Source organism: Gossypium hirsutum, chromosome A07 (assembly GCF_007990345.1).
Source record: "Gossypium hirsutum isolate 1008001.06 chromosome A07, Gossypium_hirsutum_v2.1, whole genome shotgun sequence".
Classification (NCBI taxonomy): Eukaryota; Viridiplantae; Streptophyta; class Magnoliopsida; order Malvales; family Malvaceae; genus Gossypium; species Gossypium hirsutum.
In genome coordinates this window covers 72,488,567-72,506,562 of record NC_053430.1, presented here as the reverse complement: position 1 = coordinate 72,506,562, position 17,996 = coordinate 72,488,567, and positions in this window count along the sequence as shown.

The following is a 17,996-nucleotide window of genomic DNA, read 5'->3' as shown; positions in this document are numbered from 1 at the left end:
CGTAGGATAGTAGGAACACTCCTCACTTTTTCTTTCTCTCTTGCTTCTTTTTTTCTCATTTCTTTTTCATCGACAACACTCATTTCTTGGTCAATATCTTTTCTCTCTTCAGACTTAATTTCTTTTTAAATTTTCTTTTTTTCTCACATTATTTTTCACTCTCTATCTCTTTTTCTTTTTCCTTCTCTTTTTCAATTTCATTTTTCTTTTTCTCATTCTCTTTTTGCTTTCTTTCACACTCTTTTTCTCTCATTTCTTTTTCTTTCATTTTTTCATTATAAGAGGAAGATAACAAGAAAGAATCAAAATAAGAATCCTTTCATTAAGAATAAGAGGAAAGGTCTTCATACAGATGACGACTATCTCTTCGAGATTGATTCTTCATGGATGAATAACTTTGCGCATACGAAGAATTACTTGGACCTTCTCCTTCATCACCGTAATAGGCTTCAGACTCGAAACTTGTTTGATTTCGTCTCAAATTCTTTGATGAAGAAGATCCACGATATAAGTCTCTTCCCAAATAGTCATTGGACGATTATTTTTTTGAAAGTCTTGATTTCGTCCCTCGACTTGGTGAACTTTGCTCTCGTTGGGTTCTTGCTCAATGATCTCGCTTTTCTCGAATAGGCTTGATTTTCCGGTTGAGCATGCGCTCCATCTCTTTCAACAAATACTAAAATTCAAATTTTAAAAAATCTTCCCCAAACATGATTTTATCGCTGAAAAGAAGAATATTTTAAAAAAACAAAGGGAAAAATGAACACCTCACCACAAAAACCTCATTAATCATTCAGAAGAAAAATTGAATTTTCACTCCACTCGTGTTTCACTCGTTTTAAGGCTTTTTCAACACTCGAATGCACTCACACTCTTGATGCCTTTTACCACTCGCACTTGCTCTCGTAACCTCATATTTTTGTTTCTTTGACTCAACTTGGTGCTTTGGGGTCGGCTTCAAAGTGGTTACAAGGGTAAAAATGTATTGGTATAAGGGTAGGCTAAAAAGAATTTTTTTTTGGTGTAGTGTGGCGTTTTGGGGGGGTACAAAGATGATGATATGAACATTTTGACGATCGAAAAAACTTGTAGAAACAGCAGAGAAGAGAACTTAAACACTTCACACTTTTTTTATTCGAATTTTTTTCTTTTTTTTATATTTCAAATTTTTTTTATAACTTCAAAGTAATGCTATTACAATAGAAAAATTGAAATACAACTTGATAGATTTTTTTTAATTCGACGTTTCTTTTTTCACGAACCTATTTTGGACTTGTTACGAACGTTGGCACGTCTCGATTTACAAGCTCTGATAGCAAATGATGTGATCCAGCTCAGGTGATGGAGTCGAATTCACAGTGTGCTTGATTGTCTTGGAGAAGAGTCATTCGCAAGAGGGCCTTGAGTGTAGAGATAGGCTTAATAGGCTTGATAGAGGCAAATAGGGTCCAAAAAGGGGTAAGTGTATGGTGATAGGTTTGGCTAATGTGAAACAAGGTTGGGTGATGGGCAAATGGTTTGGTTTTGAAATAACAAGAAAGTAAAAAGAATATGGAGATGGAATATTGAGCTTAAACCTCAAGACTGATTCAACACTAAAAAGTGTTACCCCGATTCCTATATTGTTTAAGGTGAAAGATGAAGTCGTAGGGTAGGTGAATGCCACACCAATATGGTGATAAGTTCAAACAAGCTCGGTAGACGCCACTAGCACAACTAGATAAGTCTTCGAAACTTGTATGAGATATGAGGGGAAGCAACCTAACAAAAATAGAGTTTCATTAATAAAATTGCCAAAAGTCCTTTTACAAAAAAATAACTAGCTTAAAGGCTAAGTAATTCAGCTAAGAAGAGACTAGAATGATCTAGAACAAAGTCATTAATTTGCTAAGTCTTGGTTTGGCTGATTGGAACTTTAATGGGCAGCTTCATGATTAAGCAAAAATGACTTGGATGAATGTGAATGAATGGCAGCTCAATAGCTTTTCTAAATTTGGCCATGGAATGAATGGAGCATTCAAGAAGTGTCTCTTGGCTGAATAAACACCTAGGGAAGTCATTTGGATAGCAAACAATTCATGTATCAAGAACTAGATGCATTCTCCCATTCATTGTAACTTGCTGTCCATGCATCTTCTCTTAATCTTCATACATGAATTAAACTTGGAAATTGATTATGAAGCTACTCTTTGGCTGAACAAGTGTGTAAGGCCCCGTACTCGAGACCGTTGCCGGAGTCGAACACGAGGTGTTAATGGACTTAATTCATTTACTTACACAGTTCATTTCGAAATTTCCAGGTAAGCTGGCTAACTGCATCACAACCACTTTAAAAATCGTATCTCAAGTTCCAGAACTCAAAAACCAATTCTGTAATTTTTTCCTGAAACTAAACTCATATATCCATCTACAAATTTTTTTCTAGAATTTTTGGTTAGGCCAATTAGTACAGTTTATTAGTTAAAGTCTCCCCTGTTTCAGGGTTTGACTACTCTGACCTTCATGCATTACGACTTAGATATCTCCCTGTACAGAACTTCAATACTTATGCCGTTTGTTTCTAATGAAACTAAACTCAAAAATGAATCTGTACATATAAAGCATGACTTCTAATTGTCTCTGGTTCATTTATGGTAAATTTTCAAAATCAGAACAGGGAATCCAGAAAATGCTCTGGCCCTGTTTCATGAAAACTTAAACATATCATAAAATACGGCTCATATGGTCGTTTCGTTTCTTTCATATGAAAATAGACTCATCAAGATTCGATTACATAATTTATTCACTATTTAATTCCATTTCTACTATTTTTAGTGATTTTTCAAATTCACATCACTGCTGCTGTCAGCATCTATTTTAAGGTAAATTTTACCTATTTCATAATTTTCCATGAATCAATTAGTAAATTGACATACATTATTTTCAAGTATAATCACGATTAGCCATGACGTACGTAGCACCAATAGGACCATGATTGGCCATTCCAATGGCTAATCATTATCAAACATTTTCACACCACTTAATAACCATATCATAAGACCATATATACAAAATGACCATAATGTTATACTCAAAATATACAAGCCATTTTCGCATGGCTATACGAATATACATTACCAAAAGATACTTAATTAACAACAAGGGTCAGCCCTATACATGCCATTATCAAGTTCAACTGAAGAGTACCAAAAAGGGCTTTGATAGTGTGGACGACTTCGACTTTGACACTCCCGAGTCCGATAGCTAACGAACAAAATCTATAAAACAGAGAATCAAAGCAACAGAATAAGCATTTTAATGCTTAGTAAGTTTAAGTAATGAAATTATTTACGACTAAAGTATAGCGTTCATATGACTAAATGAATAATTGCATATACGCATATTCCCAAAATCATACTTACTTCACGCTTCAACCAGTATATTCATACAGAGGGGATCAAACCTAACTAAGGCCGGAAGATTGTTAATCAATTGAGCGAATACTATTTAAAAGGAATCAACTTTCCGATGCATATACGAAACATACCTTATCGTTTGGATTTTATGAGCGTATTAATTGAAATTATTACAGCAAGATTGCTCATTTCCAAACCCAAGTACCTTCGGGATTTAGCCGAATATAGCAACTTGCACAAATGCCTTCGGGACTTGGCCCGGATATAGTAACTCGCACAAATGCCTTCGGGACTTAGCCCGGATATAGTAACTCGCACAAATGCCTTCGGGACTTAGCCCGGATATAGTCACTAGCACAAATGCCTTCGGATCTTAGTCCGGTTATCATCCGAATAATCATGCACATATATCAATAAATCATAACACATCTATATTTCATTTTCATTACTAGAACTCAAACACAAGACACTTATCAACCATTACCATTTTCGGCTCAATAGCCACATACAAAGGGTATGATTTTGATTTGCTTTATAACATGATCTCTATACGCATTCGGCTGCCCGTCATAAGTATAAGCCAATTACCTCAATATATAATTCAAGTAGAATCATTATATCACCGTTTATTTGTTATGCTTATATGTCATGACTTAATCAAATCATAAACTAAGTTCCATTACTCGAAGACTTACCTCGGATGTTGTCGAACGACTTCAACGGCTATTCAATTACTTTTTCCTTTCCTTTATCAGATTTAGTTCCCCTTTGCTCTTGAGCTTAATTTAACAAATAAATTGATTTAATCATTTTGAACATCAAAGAGAAACTCAAGGTACTTAGCCCATATATACATTAGACATTAGAGTCATATGTATATGAAATCATGAATCAAGTTCAACATATTAGCCAATATTCTCCTTTAGCCGATTATCTAAGTCAAGATAAAATCATCAATATGCTTACCTATAGCCAAATGTGTAACTTCAATCTATCACTATCACCTACATCCTTAATTAAAGGCCGAATATATGCAACATCAATCTATGTATTCATTCATGTGGTCGAATATACATATTCCAATATGATATCATTTCCATTTCATTTAACACTTAACATTTACCACATATCAATTAACCAATTTTGTTTATAATTACAAAACTCTTCATCTATTCATGCTCTCATATTCGGTCATCCATACCTATACTAACCATATAACTAAACAATTTTAAGTTTAAACACAAATACAACATTTTAGCACCATGGCCGAACACCTCATGAAGTTGCTAAGACCCATCCTTTTCAAATTCTCACGCACAATCACATCCAATCCTTTTTATTAAGCACTCAAACTCAATCATCTTCATGCCTCATCACCACAACATCAAACATCAACCAAGAAAGACAACATCCATGGCCGAGTATCATCTCCATCAAATAGCAAAAATTTAAACCATGGGCTAGGTAGAATTCAAACTAACAACTAAAAATATGCATGAATTTCATGGAATAACATCAAACATACCTCAACCTAGTTACAAGCATGGCCGAACTTCTTCAACCTTTTTTTCTTTCTTTTACTTGGTTTTTCGGCCAAGAAGAACCAAACTCTCACTTTGTTTTCATCACCCCCCAATTTCCATTACTTTATTACTAACCTTTTATTTTATTATTTCTAACACAAAATTTTAACACAAAATGTTTATAATATGTTTTAACCCATAGCATGGCCGGCCACTACCTAAAATTTTGGGTAATTTGACATGCAAGTACAAGCATTTTCTAACATGCATTAATAGATCCTTATAGATTAAAACTCAAGGTACTTAGCCCATATATACATTAGACATTAGAGTCATATATATATGAAATCATGAATCAAATTCAACATATTAGCCAATATTCTCCTTTAGCCGATTATCTAAGTCAAGATAAAATCATCAATATGCTTACCTATAGCCGAATGTGCAACTTCAATCTATCACTATCACCTACATCCTTAATTAAAGGCCGAATATATGCAACATCAATCTATGTATTCATTCATGTGGTCGAATATACATATTCCAATATGATATCATTTCCATTTCATTTAACACTTAACATTTACCACATATCAATTAACCAATTTTGTTTATAATTACAAAACTCTTCATCTATTCATGCTCTCATATTCGGTCATCCATACCTATACTAACCATATAACTAAACAATTTTAAGTTTAAACACAAATACAACATTTTAGCACCATGGCCGAATACCTCATGAAGTTGCTAAGACCCATCCTTTTCAAATTCTCACACACACTCACATCCAATCCTTTTTATTAAGCACTCAAACTCAATCATCTTCATGCCTCATCACCACAACATCAAACACCAACCAAGAAAGACAACATACATGGCCGAGTATCATCTCCATCAAATAGCAAAAATTTAAACCATGGGCTAGGTAGAATTCAAACTAACAACTAAAAATATGCATGAATTTCATGGAATAACATCAAACATACCTCAACCTAGTTACAAGCATGGCCGAACTTCTTCAACCTTTCTTTCTTTCTTTTACTTGGTTTTTCGGCCAAGAAGAACCAAACTCTCACTTTGTTTTCATCACCCCCCAATTTCCATTACTTTATTACTAACCTTTTATTTTATTATTTCTAACACAAAATATTAACACAAAATGTTTATAATATGTTTTAACCCATAGCATGGCCGGCCACTACCTAAAATTTTGGGTAATTTGACATGCAAGTACAAGCATTTTCTAACATGCATTAATAGATCCTTATAGATTAAAACTCAAGGTACTTAGCCCATATATACATTAGACATTAGAGTCATATATATATGAAATCATGAATCAAATTCAACATATTAGCCAATATTCTCCTTTAGCCGATTATCTAAGTCAAGATAAAATCATCAATATGCTTACCTATAGCCGAATGTGCAACTTCAATCTATCACTATCACCTACATCCTTAATTAAAGGCCGAATATATGCAACATCAATCTATGTATTCATTCATGTGGTCGAATATACATATTCCAATATGATATCATTTCCATTTCATTTAACACTTAACATTTACCACATATCAATTAACCAATTTTGTTTATAATTACAAAACTCTTCATCTATTCATGCTCTCATATTCGGTCATCCATACCTATACTAACCATATAACTAAACAATTTTAAGTTTAAACACAAATACAACATTTTAGCACCATGGCCGAACACCTCATGAAGTTGCTAAGACCCATCCTTTTCAAATTCTCACGCACAATCACATCCAATCCTTTTTATTAAGCACTCAAACTCAATCATCTTCATGCCTCATCACCACAACATCAAACATCAACCAAGAAAGACAACATCCATGGCCGAGTATCATCTCCATCAAATAGCAAAAATTTAAACCATGGGCTAGGTAGAATTCAAACTAACAACTAAAAATATGCATGAATTTCATGGAATAACATCAAACATACCTCAACCTAGTTACAAGCATGGCCGAACTTCTTCAACCTTTTTTTCTTTCTTTTACTTGGTTTTTCGGCCAAGAAGAACCAAACTCTCACTTTGTTTTCATCACCCCCCAATTTCCATTACTTTATTACTAACCTTTTATTTTATTATTTCTAACACAAAATTTTAACACAAAATGTTTATAATATGTTTTAACCCATAGCATGGCCGGCCACTACCTAAAATTTTGGGTAATTTGACATGCAAGTACAAGCATTTTCTAACATGCATTAATAGATCCTTATAGATTAAAACTCAAGGTACTTAGCCCATATATACATTAGACATTAGAGTCATATATATATGAAATCATGAATCAAATTCAACATATTAGCCAATATTCTCCTTTAGCCGATTATCTAAGTCAAGATAAAATCATCAATATGCTTACCTATAGCCGAATGTGCAACTTCAATCTATCACTATCACCTACATCCTTAATTAAAGGCCGAATATATGCAACATCAATCTATGTATTCATTCATGTGGTCGAATATACATATTCCAATATGATATCATTTCCATTTCATTTAACACTTAACATTTACCACATATCAATTAACCAATTTTGTTTATAATTACAAAACTCTTCATCTATTCATGCTCTCATATTCGGTCATCCATACCTATACTAACCATATAACTAAACAATTTTAAGTTTAAACACAAATACAACATTTTAGCACCATGGCCGAACACCTCATGAAGTTGCTAAGACCCATCCTTTTCAAATTCTCACGCACAATCACATCCAATCCTTTTTATTAAGCACTCAAACTCAATCATCTTCATGCCTCATCACCACAACATCAAACATCAACCAAGAAAGACAACATCCATGGCCGAGTATCATCTCCATCAAATAGCAAAAATTTAAACCATGGGCTAGGTAGAATTCAAACTAACAACTAAAAATATGCATGAATTTCATGGAATAACATCAAACATACCTCAACCTAGTTACAAGCATGGCCGAACTTCTTCAACCTTTTTTTCTTTCTTTTACTTGGTTTTTCGGCCAAGAAGAACCAAACTCTCACTTTGTTTTCATCACCCCCCAATTTCCATTACTTTATTACTAACCTTTTATTTTATTATTTCTAACACAAAATTTTAACACAAAATGTTTATAATATGTTTTAACCCATAGCATGGCCGGCCACTACCTAAAATTTTGGGTAATTTGACATGCAAGTACAAGCATTTTCTAACATGCATTAATAGATCCTTATAGATTAAAACTCAAGGTACTTAGCCCATATATACATTAGACATTAGAGTCATATATATATGAAATCATGAATCAAATTCAACATATTAGCCAATATTCTCCTTTAGCCGATTATCTAAGTCAAGATAAAATCATCAATATGCTTACCTATAGCCGAATGTGCAACTTCAATCTATCACTATCACCTACATCCTTAATTAAAGGCCGAATATATGCAACATCAATCTATGTATTCATTCATGTGGTCGAATATACATATTCCAATATGATATCATTTCCATTTCATTTAACACTTAACATTTACCACATATCAATTAACCAATTTTGTTTATAATTACAAAACTCTTCATCTATTCATGCTCTCATATTCGGTCATCCATACCTATACTAACCATATAACTAAACAATTTTAAGTTTAAACACAAATACAACATTTTAGCACCATGGCCGAACACCTCATGAAGTTGCTAAGACCCATCCTTTTCAAATTCTCACGCACAATCACATCCAATCCTTTTTATTAAGCACTCAAACTCAATCATCTTCATGCCTCATCACCACAACATCAAACATCAACCAAGAAAGACAACATCCATGGCCGAGTATCATCTCCATCAAATAGCAAAAATTTAAACCATGGGCTAGGTAGAATTCAAACTAACAACTAAAAATATGCATGAATTTCATGGAATAACATCAAACATACCTCAACCTAGTTACAAGCATGGCCGAACTTCTTCAACCTTTTTTTCTTTCTTTTACTTGGTTTTTCGGCCAAGAAGAACCAAACTCTCACTTTGTTTTCATCACCCCCCAATTTCCATTACTTTATTACTAACCTTTTATTTTATTATTTCTAACACAAAATTTTAACACAAAATGTTTATAATATGTTTTAACCCATAGCATGGCCGGCCACTACCTAAAATTTTGGGTAATTTGACATGCAAGTACAAGCATTTTCTAACATGCATTAATAGATCCTTATAGATTAAAACTCAAGGTACTTAGCCCATATATACATTAGACATTAGAGTCATATATATATGAAATCATGAATCAAATTCAACATATTAGCCAATATTCTCCTTTAGCCGATTATCTAAGTCAAGATAAAATCATCAATATGCTTACCTATAGCCGAATGTGCAACTTCAATCTATCACTATCACCTACATCCTTAATTAAAGGCCGAATATATGCAACATCAATCTATGTATTCATTCATGTGGTCGAATATACATATTCCAATATGATATCATTTCCATTTCATTTAACACTTAACATTTACCACATATCAATTAACCAATTTTGTTTATAATTACAAAACTCTTCATCTATTCATGCTCTCATATTCGGTCATCCATACCTATACTAACCATATAACTAAACAATTTTAAGTTTAAACACAAATACAACATTTTAGCACCATGGCCGAACACCTCATGAAGTTGCTAAGACCCATCCTTTTCAAATTCTCACACACACTCACATCCAATCCTTTTTATTAAGCACTCAAACTCAATCATCTTCATGCCTCATCACCACAACATCAAACACCAACCAAGAAAGACAACATACATGGCCGAGTATCATCTCCATCAAATAGCAAAAATTTAAACCATGGGCTAGGTAGAATTCAAACTAACAACTAAAAATATGCATGAATTTCATGGAATAACATCAAACATACCTCAACCTAGTTACAAGCATGGCCGAACTTCTTCAACCTTTCTTTCTTTCTTTTACTTGGTTTTTCGGCCAAGAAGAACCAAACTCTCACTTTGTTTTCATCACCCCCCAATTTCCATTACTTTATTACTAACCTTTTATTTTATTATTTCTAACACAAAATATTAACACAAAATGTTTATAATATGTTTTAACCCATAGCATGGCCGGCCACTACCTAAAATTTTGGGTAATTTGACATGCAAGTACAAGCATTTTCTAACATGCATTAATAGATCCTTATAGATTAACCTATCACATTTCAAAAGTGTCACACATAAGTCCTATTAACTAAACTCATATGCAATCGACTAAATCGAAGCTTAAAACTTTCACACATTCATATTCACATATTTTAGACAATAAATATTATATTCAAATACTTCGGTGACTTGGTTTAGGGGTCCCGAAACCACTTTCCGACTAGGGTCAATTTAGGGATGTCACAACTCTCCCCCACTCAAGAAATTTTCGTCCCCAAAAATCTTACCGGTAAATAGGTTTGGGTATCGTTCTTTCATAGAGTTCTCGGTTTCCCAAGTAGCTTCTTCGATCCCGTGTTTGAGCCATAACACCTTTACTAACGGAACCCTTTTGTTTCGCTACTCTTTCACTTCACGAGCTAGGATACGAATCGGTTCTTCTTCATAACTCATATCGGCTTGAATTTCGACCTCGGAGGGATTTATTATGTACGAAGGATCAGATCTGTAACGTCGAAGCATCGAAACATGAAAAACGTTGTGAATTTTCTCGAGATCAGGGGGTAAAATCAATCTATATGCCACTGGACCAACTCGTTCGGATATTTCGTACGGCCCTATGAACCTCGGACTCAGTTTGCCCTTACGACCAAATCTGAGTATCTTTTTCAAAGGTGAAACTTTAAGAAACACTTTGTCTCCCACCTGATACTCAATATCTCTTCATTTTAAATCCGCGTACGACTTCTGACGATCTGATGCTGGCTTCAGACTTTCACGAATTATTTTTACTTTCTGCTCAGCATCTTTAATCAAATCAACTCTGAAAATTTTACTTTCACCGATCTCGGTCCAAAACAATGGTGTATGGCATTTACGACCGTAAGGTGCCATCTTAATACTTGATTGAAAACTATTGTTGTAAGCGTATTCAATCAAAGGTAAATACCGCTCCCATGTACCACTAAACTCAAGGATGCAACATCTCAACATATCCTCGAGTATCTGAATTATTCGTTCGGATTGACCATCAGTCTGGGGATGGAAAGCGGTGCTAAAATGCAACTTGGTACCCAAAGCTTCTTGCAATTTCCTCCAAAATCGCGACGTGAATCTCGGATCTCTATCCGACACAATAGAAATGGGTACCCCGTGTAATCTTACAATCTGAGAAACATACAATTCAACTAGTTTATCCAATGAATAATCCATACGTATGGGAATAAAATGAGCCGACTTAGTCAGTCTATCAACAACAACCCAAATCGCATCTTTCTTACTTGCCGACAATGGCAACCCAGATACAAAATCCATCGTGACTCGATCCTATTTCCATTCAGGTATCATGATCGGGTGAAGTAAACCTGTAGGCACTTGATGTTCCGCTTTCACTTGTTGACATATTAAACACTTCAAAACAAAATCGAAAATGTCTCGTTTCATACCATGCCACCAAAACTGACGTCTCAGATCGTTGTACATTTTCGTACTCCCCAGGTGAAAAAACATTTGGCTACAATGAGCTTCGTTCAGAATCATCAAAATAAGTTCTGAATTTCTTTGAACACACAAACGACTTCTGAACCTCAAACAATCGTCATCGTCAATTTGAAACTCTGATTCCATATTCAAAACACATTCAGCCCATTTTGCAACCAATTCATCATCAATTTTCTGAGCTTCAAAAATTTGATGAACCAACAAGGGTTTGGCCTTTAATTCTGCTACTAACACATTGTCGGATAGAACAGACAAGTGTACATTCATTGCTCGTAGAGCAAACAGTGATTTACAACTTAAAGCATCCGCAACCACACTTGCCTTTCCCGGTTGATAGACAATGACAAGCTCATAATCTTTTAACAACTCAAGCCAACGTCTTTGTCGCAGATTCAAGTCTCTTTGAGTCATCAAATATTTGAGACTTTTGTGATCCGAATATACATGGCACTTCTCACCAAATAAGTAATGTCGCCATATTTTCAGAGTGAATACGATGGCAGCTAGTTTGAGATCATGGGTTGGATAATTTCTCTCATGTGGCTTCAATTGTCTCGACGCATAAGCTACAACTCGACCTTCTTGCATCAATACACAACCCAACCCAAGTAAGGATGCATCACTGTAAATGAAAAACTCTTTGCCTGATTCGGGCTGCACTAGTATTGGAGCTTCAGTAAAAAAAGTTTTCAGTTGATCGAAACTTTTCTGACATTTTTCTGTCCATTCAAACTTAACATCTTTCTGAAGTAGTTTCGTTATTGGTGTGGCTATCATCGAGAAACCCTTTACAAACCGTCTGTAGTAACCGGCAAGTCCCAAAAAGCTCCGAACCTCAGTAATATTTCTCGGAGGCTTCCAGTTAAGTATGGCCGAAATTTTGCTCGGATCAACTCGAATCCCCGATGCAGATACCACATGACCCAAGAAGCTAACCTCTCTTAACCAGAACTCACACTTACTGAACTTAGCATATAACTGCTTATCCCGTAAAATCTGCAACACTAATCCCAAGTGTTCAGCCTGATCGGTTTCATTTCTTAAATACACCAAAATATCATCGATAAACACAACTACAAACCGATCCAAATACGGTCTGAAGATCCGATTCATCAAATCCATAAATACTGCCGGGGCATTAGTGAGCCCAAACGGCATCACTAAAAACTCATAGTGACTGTATCTCGTTCTGAAAGTAGTTTTGGGTATATTTGAGTCTTGAATTCGCAACTGATAATAACCCGATCTCAAATCTATCTTTGAAAACACTGAGGCTCCCTTTAGTTGATCGAACAAATCATCAATACGCGGTAACGGATATTTATTCTTTATTGTCACTTTATTCAGTTGGCGATAGTCGATGCACAACCACATGGTTTCGTCCTTCTTTTTCACAAACAATACTGGTGCACCCCAAGGTGAGAAACTCGATCGAGCGAAACCTCTATCCATCAACTCTTGTAACTGAGCTTTCAATTCCTTTAATTCCGTTGGTGCCATGCGATACGGAGCTATCGAAATCGGTGTAGTACCAGGTACAAGTTCGATGCCAAACTCTACCTCCCGAACAGGTGATAACCCCGGTAATTCTTCGGGAAAAACATCCGGATATTCACAAACCACTGGTACCGATTCAAGTTTCTTTTCTGATTCTTTATTATCAAGTATGTATGCAAGATACGCTTCACACACCTTTCTCACATATTTTTGAGCTAACATCGAGGATATTATTGTTGGCAATTCATTCAAAACAGTAGACTCAACTTGAATTATCTCATTATTCGCACACCTCAAATCAATAGTCTTACTTTTGCAATTCACAACTGCATCATGTACGGTCAACCAATCCAAACCGAGAATAACATCAAATTCATCAAACGGTAAAAGCATCAAATCGGCCGGAAAGCAGGAACCTCTGATTACTAGGGGACATTTCTTACACACTTTGTCAACCAGTACATAAAGACCCAAGGGATTTGACACCCGAACTACGAACTCAGTAGACTCAACAGGTAAAGTCTTACTGGATGCTAAAGTCTCACATACATATGAATGAGTAGAACCAGGGTCAATCAATGCAATCACATTAGTATCAAAGAGAGTGAAAGTACCGGTAATAACATCTGGCGAGGAAGCATCCTCTCGTGCACGTATAGCATAAGCTCTAGCAGGAGCACGAGCCTTAGATCTGGTTGTAGCGTCTCTAGATCCTCTCTGACCGCCACTAGGATTTCCCGTATTTCTTGATGGTCTACCTCGAGCAGTAGTAGCACCCGGTTTCCCACTCTGATTTACATTCTATTCAGACAATCTCGGGCAATCTTTAATAAAGTGGTCAGCTGATCCACACTTATAACCGGAGCGGTCATGGAATCTACAACTCCCCGAATGCCATTTACCACAATACTGGCACTCTGTCCTGTCTCGACGATAATTTCCAACACTGGCAACCGAAGTGACTCGCGTACTCACAGGGGGTCGATCACGATATCGTCTGGAAAATCCCGAAGTGTCTTTAGATCGGCCTAAATCATATCTAAATTTATTCGATGACTTTTGAAAGGGATTTCCCGAAGATCTCTTACGAAACTCCTTTGCTCCCATATCAGCTTTTCTTTTCTCCTTACTGAGCTCTTCGGCTTTGCAAGCTCGCTCGACAAGTACCACAAATTCTCTAATTTCTAAAAGGCCAACATACAGTTTTATATCATCGTTCAGTCCATCTTCGAAACGTTTACACATTACAGCTTCTGAAGAAATACATTCTCGAGCGTACCGGCTAAGCCTTACAAACTTTCGTTCATAGTCAGTAACCGACATGGAACCTTGTTTAAGTTCAAGAAATTCTTTCCGTTTTTGATCAATGAATCTCTGGCTGATATACTTTTTTCGAAACTCGGTTTGGAAAAACTCCCAAGTTACTTGCTCTCTGGGCACAACAGAAATCAACGTATTCCACCAATAGTAGGCAGAATCACGTAGCAAGGAGATAGTACCCTTTAGGCATTCGTCGGCTATGCAAGATAGTTCATCAAGTACCCGAATAGTGTTGTCCAACCAAAATTCAGCTTGCTCGGCATCGTCGCTGTCTGTAGCTATAAATTCAGTAGCCCCGTGTTTTCGGATTCTGTCAACTGGGGGCTTATTTAACCTTATTTGGTCAGTTACCAGAGGTATCGCAGGTGTAGGGGTTGTATTAGCCGGGAATGGGGGTTGTGGAACTGCCGTATTGGTTCGAATATACTGATTGAACCAATCATTCATCACGCTATAAAAAGCCTGTCTAGCTTCATCATTCTGATTACTAGCAATAGGTTGAGAGTCCACCGGCGCTGTCCCTTGTGCAGGAGCAGGCGCTACACTCTCAAGATCATCAGCTACCGCTCGGTTGGGATCGGGATCCATTACTATAAGTAAACACATTTTAAACTGTCAGAAATCACCACACTATCAAATAAACACATAATGGCATGTATAGCTAGACCTGAACGTATTACGGTAGTCCTAGAATCGACTAAACCGTAGCTCTGATACTAATAAAATTGTAACGCCCCGTACCCGAGACCGTTACCGGAGTCGAACACAGGGTGTTAACTGTAACACCCCGAACCCGAGGCCGTCGCCGGAGTCGAACACGAGGTGTTAACAGACTTCAAACCACTTAAAAAAAATTTCCCAGACAAGCTGCCAGTCTGCATACTAGTCGCTTTAAAAATTATATCTTGAGTTCTGAAACTCGAAATCCAGTTCCGTAAATTTTCCCTGAAGCTAGACTCAAATTCCCATCTAAAAATTTTTTTCTAGAATTTTTGGTCAGGCCAACTAGTACAGTTTATTAGTCAAAGTCTCCCATGTTACAGGGATCGACTACACTGACCTTTGCGCATTACGACTTGGGTATCTCCCTGCACAGAGCTTCAATACTGATGCCGTTTGTTTCTATAGAAACTAGACTCAGAGAGGAATCTATACATATATTGTATGACTCCTAATTATCTCTGGTTAATTTATAATGAATTTCCAAAGTCGGAACAGGGAATCCAGAAACCGTTCTGGCCCTGTCTCACGAGAACCTGAATATCTCTTAACATACTGTCCATATGATCGTTTCGTTACTTTCCTATGAAAACAGATTCATCAAGGTTCGTTTACATAATTTATTCATTATTTAATTCCAATCCTACTATTTTTAGTGATTTTCCCAAATCTACATCACTGCTGCTGCCAGCATCTGCCTTTGAGGTAGACTTTACCTATTTCATAGTTTCCATGATTCAACTAGCCCATTTAGCATAAATAGCACAAATTATGATAGTGATTAACCATTTCATACCAAATGATTATAACATTATGCTCAAACATATATAAGCCATTTTCGCATGGCTATATACATTAACCAAAATATTCTTCTGCCACTAGTCTATTTCATACATGCCATAAGATAATCCAAAACATAGCAGTACCAAACAGTGGATAGTGATAGTGTGACTAGTTGCTGACGATCCCCGAGCCTGTAGCTTCGCAATGAGATCTATAAAACAGAGGAAACAGAGTAAACGGAGTAAGCATTACAATGCTTAGTAAGTTTTAAGCAGTGTTAACAGATAACAATCAAATTATAACATAGTTGTTCGTATTTTTATTTCCCTCTTCCTTCGGGCATACCATCCCTTCACCGAATATGCACATCTCATCATATACAATAGGCAGATAAACTTTCCCATAATAGTGAGCTCATGTGACATAGATATATCGTATGATTTCACATAACCTCTCACTCTGATCCGATGTCACATAATCATAGGAATAGTCTCATAGATTGCTCTCGTATGCGTCACATAACTACCTTATGATTTAGTGCAAATCAAGCTCACATATAAACTTAGAGTACATACCTGTTTAACCTTTCGCATTGAATATATTTATAAGCAATTCTTATTACGAAGTCTTACCCGGACATAATCTCCACACGAAGTTATCGGGTCTTACCCGGACAAAATCCCCACACGTAGTCATCGGGTCTTTAGAGCTCGGATATAGTACGAGCACGAAGCTTACGGACATTAATCAGTGATAATATTCTCGCATAAAGCCTGCGGGGTTTTAACCCGGATATAGTACTGACACAAATGCCCTTCGGGACTTATCACATTCATCACATCGGCCATTAGGCCCTATCACATATATATACACTTTCACATTCATCACATCGGCCATTAGGCCCTATCACATATATATACACTTTCACATTCATCACATCGGCCATTCGGCCCTATCACATATATATATACTTTCACATTCATCACATCGGCCATTAGGCCTTATCACATATATACACTTTCACATTCATCACATCGGCCATTAGGCATTATCACATATATACACTTTCACATTCATCACATCGGCTATTAGGCCTTATCACATATATACACTTTCACATTCATCACATCGGCCATTAGGCATTATCACATATATACACTTCACATTCATCACATCGGCCATTAGGCATTATCACATATATACACTTTCACATTCATCACATCGGCCATTAGGCCTTATCACATATATATACACTTTCACATTCATCACATCGGCCATTAGGCCATACTATCATTTCATATTCGAATACTCATAAACTTACAATATCACGATTTAGAATTCAAGTATGTTGTTTATATTTTGTTCCGATTGTCAAAATATTCTTTTTATCAACTTTTAACCCCCATCTCCAAAACGCCACACTACACCAAAGAAAAATTTTCTTTTAGCCTTCCCGTACACCGTAAGATCTTATCCCTTGTAATCGATTTTGAAGCCGACCCTAAAGCACCAAGACGAGTTAAGAGAAACAAACTACGACGTTACGAGAGTAAGTACGAGTGGTAAAAGGCTAGAGAGTGTGAGAGCATTCGAGTGTTGAAAAAGCCTAAAACGAGTGCAAACACGAGTGGAGTGCTCATCCATTATTTTCTTTTCGAGTGAAATAGTGAGGTTTGTGGTGAGGATCTCATCTTTCTATTTTAATCATTTTTTGTCTAAATTATGTTGCGTGAAGAATTTTCAGAATTTGAATTTCAGTATTTGTTGAAAGAGATAGAGTGCATGCTCGACCGAAAGATCAAGCCTATCCAAGAAAAGCGAGATCATCGAGCAAGAACCTAATGAGAACAAAGTCGAGGGATGGAATCAAGACTTTCAAGAAAACAATCGTCTAGTGACTATTTGGGAAGAGACCTATATCGTGGATCTTCTTCGTCAAAGAATTTGACACGAAGTCAAACAAATTTTGAGTTTGAAGCCTATTATGGTGGCAAACAAGAAAGCACAAGCCGATCTTCGTGTACACCAAGTTATTCATCCATGAAGAATCAATCTCGAAGAGATGATTATCGTCTGTATG